Raw genomic sequence first — 14,027 nt, 5'->3', positions numbered from 1 at the left:
CTTGCATCCACACTGGGAAACCCTAATATAAGGCCTCATGGTTTCAAAAGGTGATACCTTTTTGCACAGTGGCGCTGCAATACAAAACAATCCCAGAAAAGGTCCGACTCCCTCATACAAAGAAGGATGTTTTTCCCTACATACCCCCCTTGGTTATTCCTGAGTACAGTTACGGGTTGAAGTAATTTAGTTCATATTATGAAAAGCTTCATCCTGAGTACTTATACATCAATTGTCTCATAATACCTTCACTCTTGGCACCTCTTGTCATAACATTTGACATTTAAACTTCATGTCTGGGGGCGTATTAGGACCTGAGGGTTTATGGTTTTGTGTAGTTCAAAGTTCCAGAGCTCAGAAATAAGCAAAATGACAGAATTAGTATAGTTTACATGTATCCTTTTCTGCAAGTCTGATTTCAAGAAACTATGATAAATATACAAAAAAAAATCTATATATTGCTGTAAATGAATTGCATAATGAAAGAGAATCACTATAAGGAGGCATTTATGAAGACTTGTATTTTCCAGATCTCCCAAATAGCAAAAACTCTTCTAATTTTCCAATGTCTCTACTTGTACAAGCTAGTTTTGAGTCATTTGTGCATGACATCATGCTCATTTAAGGTGTGCATTCAATTAGCTTAGCCAGATTTACTTATAATTTCCTACTTGGAAGTTCTTTAGCCAGAAGCAGTAAAAATAAAATCTGAAAAATAAGTCTCAGATAATTAAATGTTATTTATTTATTTTCCCTTCAGCTCTCCAGACAGCTCTGATACTATTGCTTAGGGCATCTTCCCCTTGCCTGTTCCTCTCAGGAGCATGACTTTCAGAAACTCTCTCATTTTAATTGTATCCTACAAAGCAGCTCAGAATAGAAAATTAGAAGCACTGCAGGAGACAATGTCATTTAGAAACATCAGGTCTGAAAGACTTTGCACTAAATTTAGGATACTGAAAGGCCTGAATGTGAGTGAATTAAACCTAGCCCTGGAAGGTGAGTCTCACTGTAGCTGGCCTACTGATGCCTGGGCTGAATCTGGCCTATTATCTTTGTTTTTAATTATCACATTCCATAAACTACAGATATTACAGTTTGATGATTATAGTCTAAGAGATGTTTATACATATTTTCTTTTAGCATCAGCTACTAGACTTGTGCTAGTATTCGCTTTGGATTCTGCCAATTTGAGGGACAGTGATTCAATCTGGTGATTCGAATCACTGTCCCGATTCGATTCAGCTGAATCTGATTTGGAGATTTGGCTGCTGCCGAATCACCAAATCAGACAGGCCCGTCCCCCACAGCCGAGCAATGGCTGCCCCATCCGCCCTAGCTCCTAGGATTTGGGGAAAAAAAAAGTCCCGACTCAGCAGGTGCTGCCGGGCAGGGGCAATCCCTGCTGCCCCCCACTGCCCCACGCTGTGTGGGGGGGCTCTTCCATGAGCCCCCTGAAACCTCAAGGCTGCTGCATGAGCAGTGAGTCCTGGGGGTTTTCTCTTTTTTTTTTTTCTTAAAAAGACCGGGAGCTGGGGCATGTGGGGTAGTCAAGGGGGGGTTGGGGGGCTCATAGCAGAGTCCCCCATGCAGTAGGGGCTTTTTTTAAAGCACCAGAAGCTGCAACGGGTGGGGCAGCCATGGGGGGGGCTGGGGGAGCAGGGAAGGGATGGGGGATTGCAAGGGTCCCCCCACGGTCCCAGCCCCCCTCCCCACCCCCTGCTTACCAGCTCCAAGTAAAGCTACAGCTCCCTGCTGCAGCCACTGGGGACTGCCCGAATCATCATAGCTCTCCGAATCTTTTCCTAAGAATCGGAGAGCTTTGAATTGATTCAGACCTTTTAACTGGTCCCCTGATTCAATTTAGATTTAGAGATTCAGCCACCGAATCAGGCCGAATCTCCTCCGAATCTAATCAGCACCCGAAGCTTCACACAGTCCTATCAGCTACCTCGTTATGCCCCTTCAAACCCTCCTTAATACCTCTCTTCCATTATGGTGCTCACCAAAAACACTGCCAATGGCGAGACCTCCAGCATCCTGAGAACACCGCTCATCATGCTGACCAGCATTGTCTCAGTACCTCCTTGCACTCCCCCATCAGCCCACAGACATCTGCCGTGTCTTGTTCAATTCTTAAACTGTAAACTTTCTGGAGCACAGACTGTGGTGTCCTGGTCCTTTACTAGGGCCCCTGAGTGCTTTGGTAACGCTAAACATAAAAACAGGCTCCCAGATTGGAAACTATTAGAAGAAGACTCCGTATTAAAGAATTTATGTGCTAAGCACTGGGAATTGCATGCTATGACATACAACAAAGAGATGTCTTGGGAATGCAGGATGATTTTTTAAAAGCATCAAGTGCTTTTGTGATGAGGCTCAGGTGGATTCATCCCCTTTGGACAATCCCTCCAACTCTGGATCTAAAAGTGTAAGGGTATATTGCTTGAGCTAAAGGACTAGTTCCATGAGACAGTAGTGTGAACCTCCGCATACAGCATGACCAGTACAGAGATGAAGATCCACCCTGGCCTGAAAGCTCTACTTGCAGCTCCAACTGGATTCGGGAGTGCTGAGCACTTCTGAAAAAAACCCAGTGGTTCTTTGGTAAATAGCAGCTGTCCCAATACAAAAGTACAAGACTTGACTTATGGTTTTTCTGTCTTTCTTTGCTGGGCATGTTTTATGGGATAGGCTGGTGGAGGTGAAGACTGGATCTGAAACAGTGACAGCTAAAAGGATCACAAAGTGTCACTGCTGTATGGCACCATAATTCATACAGTCTGCATGTCCCAAAAGCTCATAATTTTTCTTCTAGTACAATGTCACTGTTGTGGTTCAGGCTTTTGCCCAGAAGTTACAAGCTGCCATTCCTCTGCAGAACTTTTCTTTTTGGCTAGGAGATTAAAAAAAAGAGTCCTGGATGAGAAGCTTGTAGATCTGAAGTTTATTAATTGTAATCTCATGTTTGGGTATGCTTTGGGGCACACTGTACTGTTATTGATATTTCGTGTCTTCAAGCAGTCCTGCTATTCTCTTACGCTTTAAACAAAGGTGAACAAATATTTTGTACCTCTGGCTTGGAGTCTCTTCCAAAGGGAGTTTGCTTCTTTTGAGTCCTCTTTGACAGGGTGAGGACCATGGTCCAAGCAGGTGATTGATGTGTGCTTGACAACCCATAACTATACTGGAAGGTATAGCTATCCGTGTAGCAACAAAGTCTTAGCACAGATGCACTGCACCTTGGAAGCTGTGGCTTGCCTCAATACAGCTTCAAAACAGCCCCAGTGAAAAGCATAGCCCCTTCTTGGGGTTGCTATCTGTGTAGCTATGTGGTGATTAAAAGCTCAAGGTACTTGAGGCCTCATCCTTTTTGGATCTCAGGCATGTTAAGAGAACAGCGAGCAGGATGCAAAAAGCTCCTATTGTTTCTGCAACCTTCCCAGGAACAATCTGCAATCAAATCTCTGCTCCCATTGTCTGGACATCCTCTGACTGATTCTTTGTGGAGAATCGAAGTGCTCCATCTTGTAGTGCCCAGTCCTTTGGCCAGTACTCACACTGACCATTGAAGGCTGAGCAAATAGGACCAGATTGTAGAACAAAAGATCCAGCCTGAATAAGTGAGCTGTAAGCCTGGGCCACAGGGGAAGCAATGGAGAATGGAATCCTCCCCTTACCCTGTCGAGCCAGCACACAACACTAGCAGGGCCCACGAGCCAGCACACAACCACTACCGGGGCCGCAGACAGAGGAGAAGCAGGAGATATTCCAAGCAGTATCCCCTATGTGGGGATTTGGGATAGCGGTGGCTTTGTTTCTATTCCCCAGACAATTAAACATTTCTGATCCAACACCCTCCTGGCTGGAGACCTTGGTGGCCTCCATGAAGGAGAGGGAGGACATAACCCCAAGTTGGGATTGCAGAACTCATTCTATAGAAATCCCCTCATACATTTACAGTTCTTAAAGAAAAAGCTCAATATGTCTATCGTGTGCATCTGTCAGCATTCATTTTGACCTCATCCATATAGACAAACATTTTTAATAAAACCGAGGCTGTGCATTTAAAGCAACAGAGTAAAGTAACACTTGTCATTTATTTCACAATAAGGTTGCCTATTTTCTGCTTAATTAGAAAATCTTAAAGGGGGAGGAGGGTGAGAGACGCTCCTCTTTAATAGAAAAAAAGGCTTACTTATATGGAATATACTATTATACCAATATAGCTTTAACCCAACCTAAAGTTAAGGTGTGAGTTTAAAACTAACTGTGATAATAGCATGAAAAGGCACTCTTCTTGGAGGATAGAAGTCCATGCAGAAATACCAGTCTAATGATATTAATTAACTATTGCATATAATTATATCTGTATAACAGGTAAAATTCCCTGTGAAGACAAACCCGTAAGCCTGTAATTTGCAAGTTAACCACTTCACCCAGAATCACAAGATGAGTCAGTCTGAGCCCTTCACCAAGGGAGTTCACATTTTAGTCACAGATGTAAATAAATATCAAACCATCTCAGTCTGAGAAATGTTTCCCTTACCTCGAGTATTTTTCCAAGCCCTGCAGCACAGGGACCATTTGGTTTTACAGCTCCTTCCTGAAACACCTGTGTCAACTTCAGTGTTTATAAAGTTGGTGCAAAATAGGTACTCTGACTGTCTTACTAAAGTTAACAGCTGCTGCAGACATGCTATTTTTCCTTTTTTACATGGTATGGATAACGACATACAATTAATGTAAGCTACAGCAGTTAAGCTGTTGTCTGTTATTCAGTTAATATTAAGAGTTACTATTTGATATTCAATAGTCAGGAAAACTGCATAGTTCACTTTTCAGAACCTTCCTTGTCATTAAATCACCCAAATGCTTAGTCCTGCACAGCTGCTATGCTAAGCTACTCTTGGGGCTGCTAAACTGAGCAAGGCATTTCATTACTCAGGATCTAAAAAGGTGAAGCAATCAGAGGCATGGGGATGGAGTTTGCTGTACACCTGTCTACATCTTTAAACTAGGCTCGTCGGGGGGAGGGGAGTACGAGGGCAGGGGAAGCTGTGGACCACCAAACCATGTGGCACCCACAAGGACAGCCCAGCCTGAAGAAGGAGAACATTGGGAACCTGAAAGCCATGGGGAGACCAGCACTACAGAACAGGTAAGGAACAAGAAGGTAAGAAACAATGGGCCCCTTGGGACTCGGAGCGGGGGGGCAGCAAAGGCACCAGTCGCAGGGCTCAAGTGCCTATATACTAATGCTAGGAGCATGGGGAACAAGCAGGATGAACTAGCGCTCCTGCTTGCACTAAACACCTATGACTTAGTGGGGCTAACAGAGACCTGGTGGGATTCATCCCATGACTGGGCGGTACATATTGAGGGCTATAGATTGTATAGAAAGGACAGGTCGGGGAAGAAAGGGTGGGGGTTGCACTTTATGTCAGTGAGCAATACACATCAACCCTCATCAAGACAGAATCCGAGGTTGAGGAAGTAGAAGGATTGTGGGTTAGGCTACATGGGGGGCAAGGAGAAAGGGATTTGGTGGTAGGGGTCTGTTACAGACCCCCACACCAAGGGGAAGAAATAGATGCGGGGCTCCTGAGGCAACTCTCGGAGACCATAAAAGCTAAAGAGGCGGTAGTCATGGGGGACCTAAACTACCCGGACATCTGCTGGGAGACGCAGACAGCAAGGTCCCATCGCTCACGCAGGTTTCTAACCTGTGTACAGGACCTCCACCTGACACAGGAGGTGCATGGTCCCACTAGGGGGAATGCCATACTGGATCTGGTATTGGCAACGGGAGATGACATGATAGGGGACCTCCAGATTGGTAGCCATTTGGGAGACAGTGATCACCTTATAATAGAATTCAACATAAGACGGCGAGTGGGTAAGGTAACTAGTAGGGTGAAAGTGCTAGACTTTAGGAAAGCTGATCTCATTGCACTCAGGCGATTAGTCAAGGACGCACTGCAGAGTAGGAGTTTTGATGGGATGGGTGCCCAAGAAGGGTGGCTGTGCCTAAAGGAAACGATCCTTCGGGCACAAAGCAAGACGATCCCCGAGAGAGGCAAAAGAGGGAAAGGGGCCAGGAGGCTTCCATGGCTGACCAGAGAAATCCAGGGCAGCCTAAGGGCCAAAAGGGGAGCACATAAAAAGTGGAAACAGGGTGAGATCACTAAAGATGAATATACCTCCTCTGCTCGTGCTTGTAGGGAGGCAGTTAGGCGGGCCAAAGCTACCATGGAGCTGAGGATGGCAACCCAAGTAAAGGACAACAAGAAATTGTTTTTTAGATATATTGGGAGTAAAAGGAAGGCCCAGGGAGGAATAGGACCGCTGCTAAATGGGCAGAAACAATTGGTGACAGATAGGGGGGACAAGGCTGAACTCCTCAACGAGTTCTTTGCCTCAGTGTTCCTAAGCGAGGGGCACGACAAGTCTCTCACTGGGGTTGTAGAGAGGCAGCAGCAGCAAGGCGCCGGACTTCCATACGTAGACCCTGAGGTGGTGCAGAGTCACTTGGAAGAACTGGATGCCTTTAAGTCGGCAGGCCCGGATGGGCTCCATCCGAGGGTGCTGAAGGCACTGGCCGACATCATTGCAGAGCCACTGGCGGGAATATTCGAATGCTCGTGGCGCACGGGCCAAGTCCCGGAGGACTGGAAAAGGGCTAACGTGGTCCCCATTTTCAAAAAGGGGAGGAAGGAGGACCCGGGCAACTATAGGCCAGTCAGTCTCACCTCCATCCTTGGTAAAGTATTTGAAAAAATTATCAATGCTCACATTTGTGAGAGCCCGGCAGGGCAGATTATGCTGAGGGGAAACCAGCACGGGTTTGTGGCGGGCAGATCGTGCCTGACCAACCTAGTCTCTTTCTATGACCAGGTTACAAAACGCCTGGACACAGGAGGAGGGGTGGATGTCATATACTTAGACTTCAGGAAGGCCTTCGATACGGTATCCCACCCCATACTGGTGAACAAGCTAAGAGGCTGTGACATGGATGACTGCACAGTCCGGTGGGTGGCGAATTGGCTAGAAGGTCGCACCCAAAGAGTCGTGGTAGATGGGTCTGTCTCGACCTGGAAGGGTATGGGCAGTGGGGTCCCGCAGGGTTCGGTCCTTGGACTGATACTCTTTAATGTCTTCATCAGCGACTTGGACGAGGGAGTGAAATGTACTCTGTCCAAGTTTGCAGATGACACAAAGCTATGGGGAGAAGTGGACACGCCGGAGGGCAGGGAACAGCTGCAGGCAGACCTGGATAGGTTGGACAAGTGGGCAGAAACCAACAGGATGCAGTTCAACAAGGAGAAATGCAAAGTGCTGCACCTAGGGAGGAAAAATGTCCAGCACACCTACAGCCTAGGGAATGACCTGCTGGGTGGCACAGAGGTGGAAAAGGATCTTGGAGTCCTAGTGGACTCCAAGATGAACATGAGCCGGCAGTGTGACGAAGCCATCAGAAAAGCCAATGGCACTTTATCGTGCATCAGCAGATGCATGACAAATAGGTCCAGGGAGGTGATACTTCCCCTCTATAGGGCGCTGGTCAGACCGCAGTTGGAGTACTGCGTGCAATTCTGGGCGCCACACTTCAAGAAGGATGCGGATAACCTGGAGAGGGTACAGCGAAGGGCAACTCGTATGGTCAAGGGCCTGCAGACCAAGCCCTACGAGGAGAGACTAGAGAAACTGGACCTTTTCAGCCTCCGCAAGAGAAGGTTGAGAGGCGACCTTGTAGCTGCCTATAAGTTCATCACGGGGGCACAGAAGGGAATTGGTGAGGATTTATTCACCAAGGCGCCCCCGGGGGTTACAAGAAACAATGGCCACAAGCTAGCAGAGAGCAGATTTAGACTGGACATAAGGAAGAACTTCTTCACAGTTCGAGTGGCCAAGGTCTGGAACGGGCTCCCAGGGGAGGTGGTGCTCTCCCCTACCCTGGGGGTCTTCAAGAGGAGGTTAGAGGAGTATCTAGCTGGGGTCATCTAGACCCAGCACTCTTTCCTGCTTATGCAGGGGGTCGGACTTGATGATCTATTGAGGTCCCTTCCGACCCTAACATCTATGAATCTATGAATCTTGTGCTGATTGAGACCTGAGAAATACTGATTCATTACACCTGTAGAAGCATATCTTTGCCTAAAGCTGGTATTTGCTTTTCATTTTCTCCCTTGTATGTTCTTTCACACACTCATGGAGTGGCATCAGGAGTGTCCCCCAATAGCAAAGTTGGCTCCTGCCTCCCATGTGTGCACCAGATTGGAGTTGCCACTGGAGGCAGACCATGCCTTTTCTCTGCCTTCGGTAGAAGCCTCTATAAACTGATACAGTGCAAGCCTGACTGCTCAGGTCTAGACCTTATCTTGCCATCAGCCATGGTGCTTTCCCCCTCCAAAGCACTTCACAGTGCTCAGCAGAGTCTGCAGGACTATTTTTGCTCTCTTATTGTCTGAGAACAGTTTTCAAGATCCCGACTCACCAAAACTGCAGAAAACTGGATAGTGTGCATGCAAGCTGTCAACTAAACATCTAACTGGCCACTCACTTGTGCACTGACTGCAACTCTGGGTGAAACTCCAGTAATACTATGCATATATGCTCTATGTTATGTGCATTTTAAGAAATGTTCAGAGGTGTATGTGTTACTATAAAAGAGAGAGAGAGGTTGGGGAAACAGCTCAGAACAACAGCTTACCAGATTGTTTTGCTCTGTTTGCAATTCTCTATTTAGATTTCAAGTGATGAGGGTTTATAGTTAGAGCATCTTGCACTACAGTCTCTGCAGGCTCTACCAGCACTATTACACCTATGTTTCATTTCAGGCTTTCATTTTAAATCGATAGACCTCAGCATATGAAAAGAATAATGAGGGCTTTCCCCCCTCAATATACTATAGAACAGCCAACAATGAACATAAAGATTCCCTTCTCACCTTTTACATACCCATAATATCTATAAATGCAGCAAGGCTGAACATTTAATTATAGATGTCAGGGAATTAAAAGAAAAATGCTGCAGGGACAGATCCTTAGCTGGTGGAAAACCAGCTCAATGGAACCATTAGCATTATGATCCTCAAAGTATTATTCACCCTCATAAAGAGAAACATTCTATTGGATTACTATCCAAATGCTGCAATGCTGAGTATTTTAGGTTACTGTTATGTTTGGTTTTTTACCCTGTTTAGGGAGAAGTGTTTTGAGAACATGTCTGTTTAGCACTTGGGCATGTGTACATCAGACTGGGAGCTCAGTTATCTTTTTACAGGATGTAGTTATTTCTTCTTTCCTGGCAGGTTAGAGCTGGACAGCTAGTCTGTGTGTACATGTGCACTCACACACTGCAGAGACACACAATACTCTGTAGCTCTGCCAATAGTCCTAACAGTGCTATAACAATATAAATATTCTGATGCCTGGATAATAAAATGACAAGCACAGTGGGAATGATTAGATAGTTTGAGTCACTGTAACTGATCATTTAAAATTGCAGAATATGACAACTAATACCCATTGAGGACTAGGCGCTCATAAAGTTTGTTGTCCTTATGTAATCAATATGCAAAACAAATTATATGCTTTTAAAGTGAAAAATCAAACTGATTGCAATGTTTAACATGAAAGATTTTCAAGAACAGACTTTTTTTTCAAAAATAAGTAAAATGACTTGCAAATGCTTTCACTTTCTTCAAATTTTCCTCTTTTTTTTTAACAAAAATTATGTTTCAGTTTGGAGGTTGCCAATTTTGACTGGCTGTCTTATGCCTGAAAGTGTTCTTAAACCTGACAGTTTTCTAAAAGAAAGATTTTGACAATTGAAACAAAAAATATGTTTTCAAGTTTTTTTTAATTTCAAACAAATTTCAAAGTGACTGACTAATACTTTTCACAGAATATTTTGAAAAACAAAAAGTGACTTTTTTTGGAAATTCACTGAATTAGACTGCCTTCAGAATGAAAGATTCAGGACCTATGTATATATGTGTACATATTTGCAGGTGTGTGTGTTGTATGTACACATATATAGTGTGTGTGTGTTATATATACATATACACATGCACACAGGTATAGGTATGTGTATACACACACATTATAGTACACACACACACACACTGTGTGTGTATACACATACCTATACCTGTGTGCATGTGTATATGTATATATAATATACACACACTATATATATATAGTATGTACACACACACACACACACACACACACTGAATGAATAAAGTCAATGCCCAAATGGTTTCATGTTTAAGTCTGGTATTTGTTTGTATGCGATGAACTGGCCATGCGCAGTTGCATATACCCGATTGGAAAAATCTTACCCCAGACATGTATGCAATGAACTCTGCATCCTACAATGTCTGTACCCACCCACTCTGTCCCACCAACTTTCATAAATCTGTCCACAAAGGGCTCATTGCAAGTAGAGGCTTTTATCATCTAATAAACAAGTCTCTTCCAGAGCAAGACTTCAAGACTGCCCTTCTTCTATTCAAGTCTATCCGGTCTGAGAGCTGTGGAACGTCTGCATCCATTGTTGTTTCACACTTTGGTTGTTTTGTCATTTCTTTTCTGGTGCTACTGATGCTGTGATGTGTTGTTATCTGTCAGATGAAATTTCGAGGCACATTACTCTGCCTGACAGGATGAGTGTGCCACAAGGATCTCCACATCTAGGCACTGCTGGAATGCATGCCATTGATATGCATTTGAGCTTGGGAGCAAATATGATTTTTTTTTCTGATCACAGCATCAAAAATAAAGTGTTAGAAACTGTTAATCTCTTTATTGTGCAGAATCCCTGGCAGTCTGTGAGTAAGATTTCAAAGCACTGCATAGGGAATTATAAGCCTAAATCCTTTTAACAACTCCCCATGCACAACAATATCAGGATTTCTATATATAATTCCCTGTGCTGTACTTTTAAAAGGTACTTTAAGTCACACTCATTCTGATTGCCCAGCCTATGAACACTAATCAGTAGTTAGTCTTGTCACAGGATAACTTAATCAAAAAAAAAAAGCTTGCTATGAAGGCACACAGTTACCGAATTAGCTCATCAAAACACAGTCCCCTTCTTCTCCAGCTTTTCCATTCAGTTAGATCAGTGATCTTTCAAGGGTGCCACTGGGTGTCACACAATGTTACCACTGTTGATTGTGCAAACATGATTCACAAAATAATCCTAGAGATTTCAAAGAGGAATCCATAGCATTTAAAAACATTAACCTGTTATCATCTTTCTGAATTTTTTGCAACAGAATTGCTCTATTGTTTTATGTAGTCAAAAATCAAGTGAAAACTAAGAGCTGACACAGTCCAAGGGGTGCCTGGAGTCAATCAACGTTGAAAACCACTGAGTTAGATTAAGGAAACAATCCATCTCCCTTCAGTTGTGTAACGTTATCTGTTTATAAAGCAGGCTGTAGCAACTGACCAGTTAAAGAGTTTCCCATCATGCGTGGTCACCTTTTGCAGGTACAGTTGGGTTCAGTAGGACCAATCAAGCTAAAGGGCTTCAAGAGTTTCACATGCTCAGCTAATGAGCTGGTAAACTTTGAGACTTCCTCCTGAATCTGGAATGGGTTAAATTGCTATGAAAAACCTTTAAACCAAAGCACTAACCTCTAAAGCAAGGAGTGATGATATAAGAGGCCTGATTTAGGAAGTGCTGCCAGGTGATTCAAGCAGCCAAAGGGAGATGGAGTGGCCTGCACAACGAAACAGGAATGGAGACAGATGAAAAGTTTGTTGGGTTTTTTTAAATTTCTTTCTTCAGAGCACCTGCTGGCTGGCACCAAACCAATGTGCCACACTGAAAAGATTATAAAAAAAGATTGAAAAGTTATTAAAGAAACCTATACAACTAACTCAACCAGTCGCTAAGAGATTGGAGTTGACTGGTCTGCTCAGCTGCCACAACTCACTTTGTAAAAAGTTAACAAACATCACAGCTTGTTTCTTGTCTCTGACTGGTGAAGAGTTATACTTCGACATGATGGACGAGGATCTTTGGAAGTTTAAAGAAGCCACTGAGTTGGTCATCAGTCTCTCTAACCACCACTGTAGGTTTGTTTGCACTGACATATTTACAAGTGCTGTATCCATCCCAGCTTTAATTTAACAAGTGACAAAGGCCACAGCTCACTTGAGAAACTAATTGTCACAAATGGCTGGCCCCAGGAGTGACTGTGGCACCTCCTGGTGGCCACTCAGCCTCTCTCTCACTACATCATCCCCTTCTATTTGCCTACCATGCCTTGGTGTAAATGGACGGGCTGCCCCAGGGATCACCTGCTCACAGGCTATGCCCTAATTGCGTTCACTGCCTTAAGGGCAATTTTGTGGCCTCCTCATCTCCCCTTTCAGCCATGCCCAAGCCTTGCAGATGTCACCAGTCCACTCAGTTTCCCTTGTTGGTACCTTGGTCTACTTGGCCTCAACCCCCCCCCCCCCCCCTTGCTGGGCTGCTTAGCTCAGATCCGTTGTACTGGATCTGGCTTCTGGGCACCAACCCTGTCTCCACCCTTCTGGGCTGCTGGGCCCCCAGCCCCATCTCCACCTCTCTCTAAGCAGCTGGGCCCCTGACCCCAGTTTCTGACCTTCTATGCGCAGGCCCCTCTGGCCCTGTCTCTGTCCTTCAAATGCACAAGGCCCCCTTTCCCTGGCTCTGCCCCTCTTGGGCACTGGTGCCCTCAGCCCTGTCTGGCTTCTGTTTCTACCAGGCTTCAGCTCCCACCTCAAACCACCTCTAGGCTTTAGACTGTCCCTCAGGCCTGAGCCTATAGTGTCCTGAACTAAAGCCCCTAGCAAGGCTCAAAACGCTGCTGTGCCCTTGGCACCCCACTATGGGTTAGGCCATAATGCACCCCTGTCACCCCACCATAGCCTCCTTACACTCCCCTTCCAGCTATGCCCAAGCCACCAACTGAAACTGTAACCAAGGAGTAAGCCCTGTGGCTTAGACAAATGAAACCTCCTCTGGCTGTGTCCAGATGAGTATGGTCATGCAGTATGGGGTGCTGCAGTTCAACTGTTCTCTATGCTGCAAGGGAACAGCATTGGGGGGAATGGGAGGCACGGGTTGACCCCTGCATAACAAAACCCAAAAAAAAGCACAAAAAAGCAGAGTGGTATATGTAGGGGCAGTGTGCACCACTGAAAACCACAGCCTGGCCAGGCAGAGCAGCAACACAGCTGCTGGCCAGACCCTGAGCTGCGTGATCACTGCTCCTACAGCCCTGGGAAGCTCCCAGGACCCCAGGTAAGGCTGCTGGGGCCAGCCCAGTGGTGGCTCCAGCCTCCCCTACCCCCACTCAGGCTACCCTGCCACACACCAGATCACACATGGCACAGGCATTTCCCAGGGACAACTAGTGGTGGCACAAGGTATGCCACTGCTAATTATCCTCGGGGAACCAAATGTCCAGACTTGTCTAGATGCAGCCTCTGAGTCCAAATATGAACAATGGCTCCCTGCCCTCATAACAAGGCTTCCCTTTACCGCAGGTAATATTCCCCTGTCGGGCAACAGCACTATGCTTGCCTTCCTCAAGATAGCCTCAGTGCCAGCTAGGATGTCCCCTGCATCCCACCTGCTCTTGCGTCTGTGGCCTTCCAAGCCAGACTGACTGCATGGGCTCAGGCCCTGAGCTTATATACATGCAAAACCCTGCCCGCTTCTGGTCAAGTGACTTGGCAGTCCTCACATGTGTCTTAATTTTGACCCTAAGGCCTCACCTGCCTGTCTCTGTGGCTGCTTAGCTGCTGTTTGCAGCTCTTCGCCTCCAAGCAGCCTGGTTGTCTGTCCCTTGTGCTTATTACTGCTGGCTTTTGGCTGCAACTCAGCTAGCAGGTAGCTAGTTCCTTGGCTGCTAGCTTTCCCTGCTGCAGTTTCCTCTCTAGTAACAGGAGACTTCTGCCTCTCTGTCACACTAATGTGCACTATAAAATAGCTATTTCCAGTGCAGATTCAGAGCATCTGTCACAGTTTTACTTAAT

Source organism: Alligator mississippiensis, chromosome 5 (genome assembly GCF_030867095.1).
Source record: "Alligator mississippiensis isolate rAllMis1 chromosome 5, rAllMis1, whole genome shotgun sequence".
NCBI lineage: Eukaryota > Metazoa > Chordata > Crocodylia > Alligatoridae > Alligator > Alligator mississippiensis.
This window is presented reverse-complemented; position numbering follows the sequence as displayed.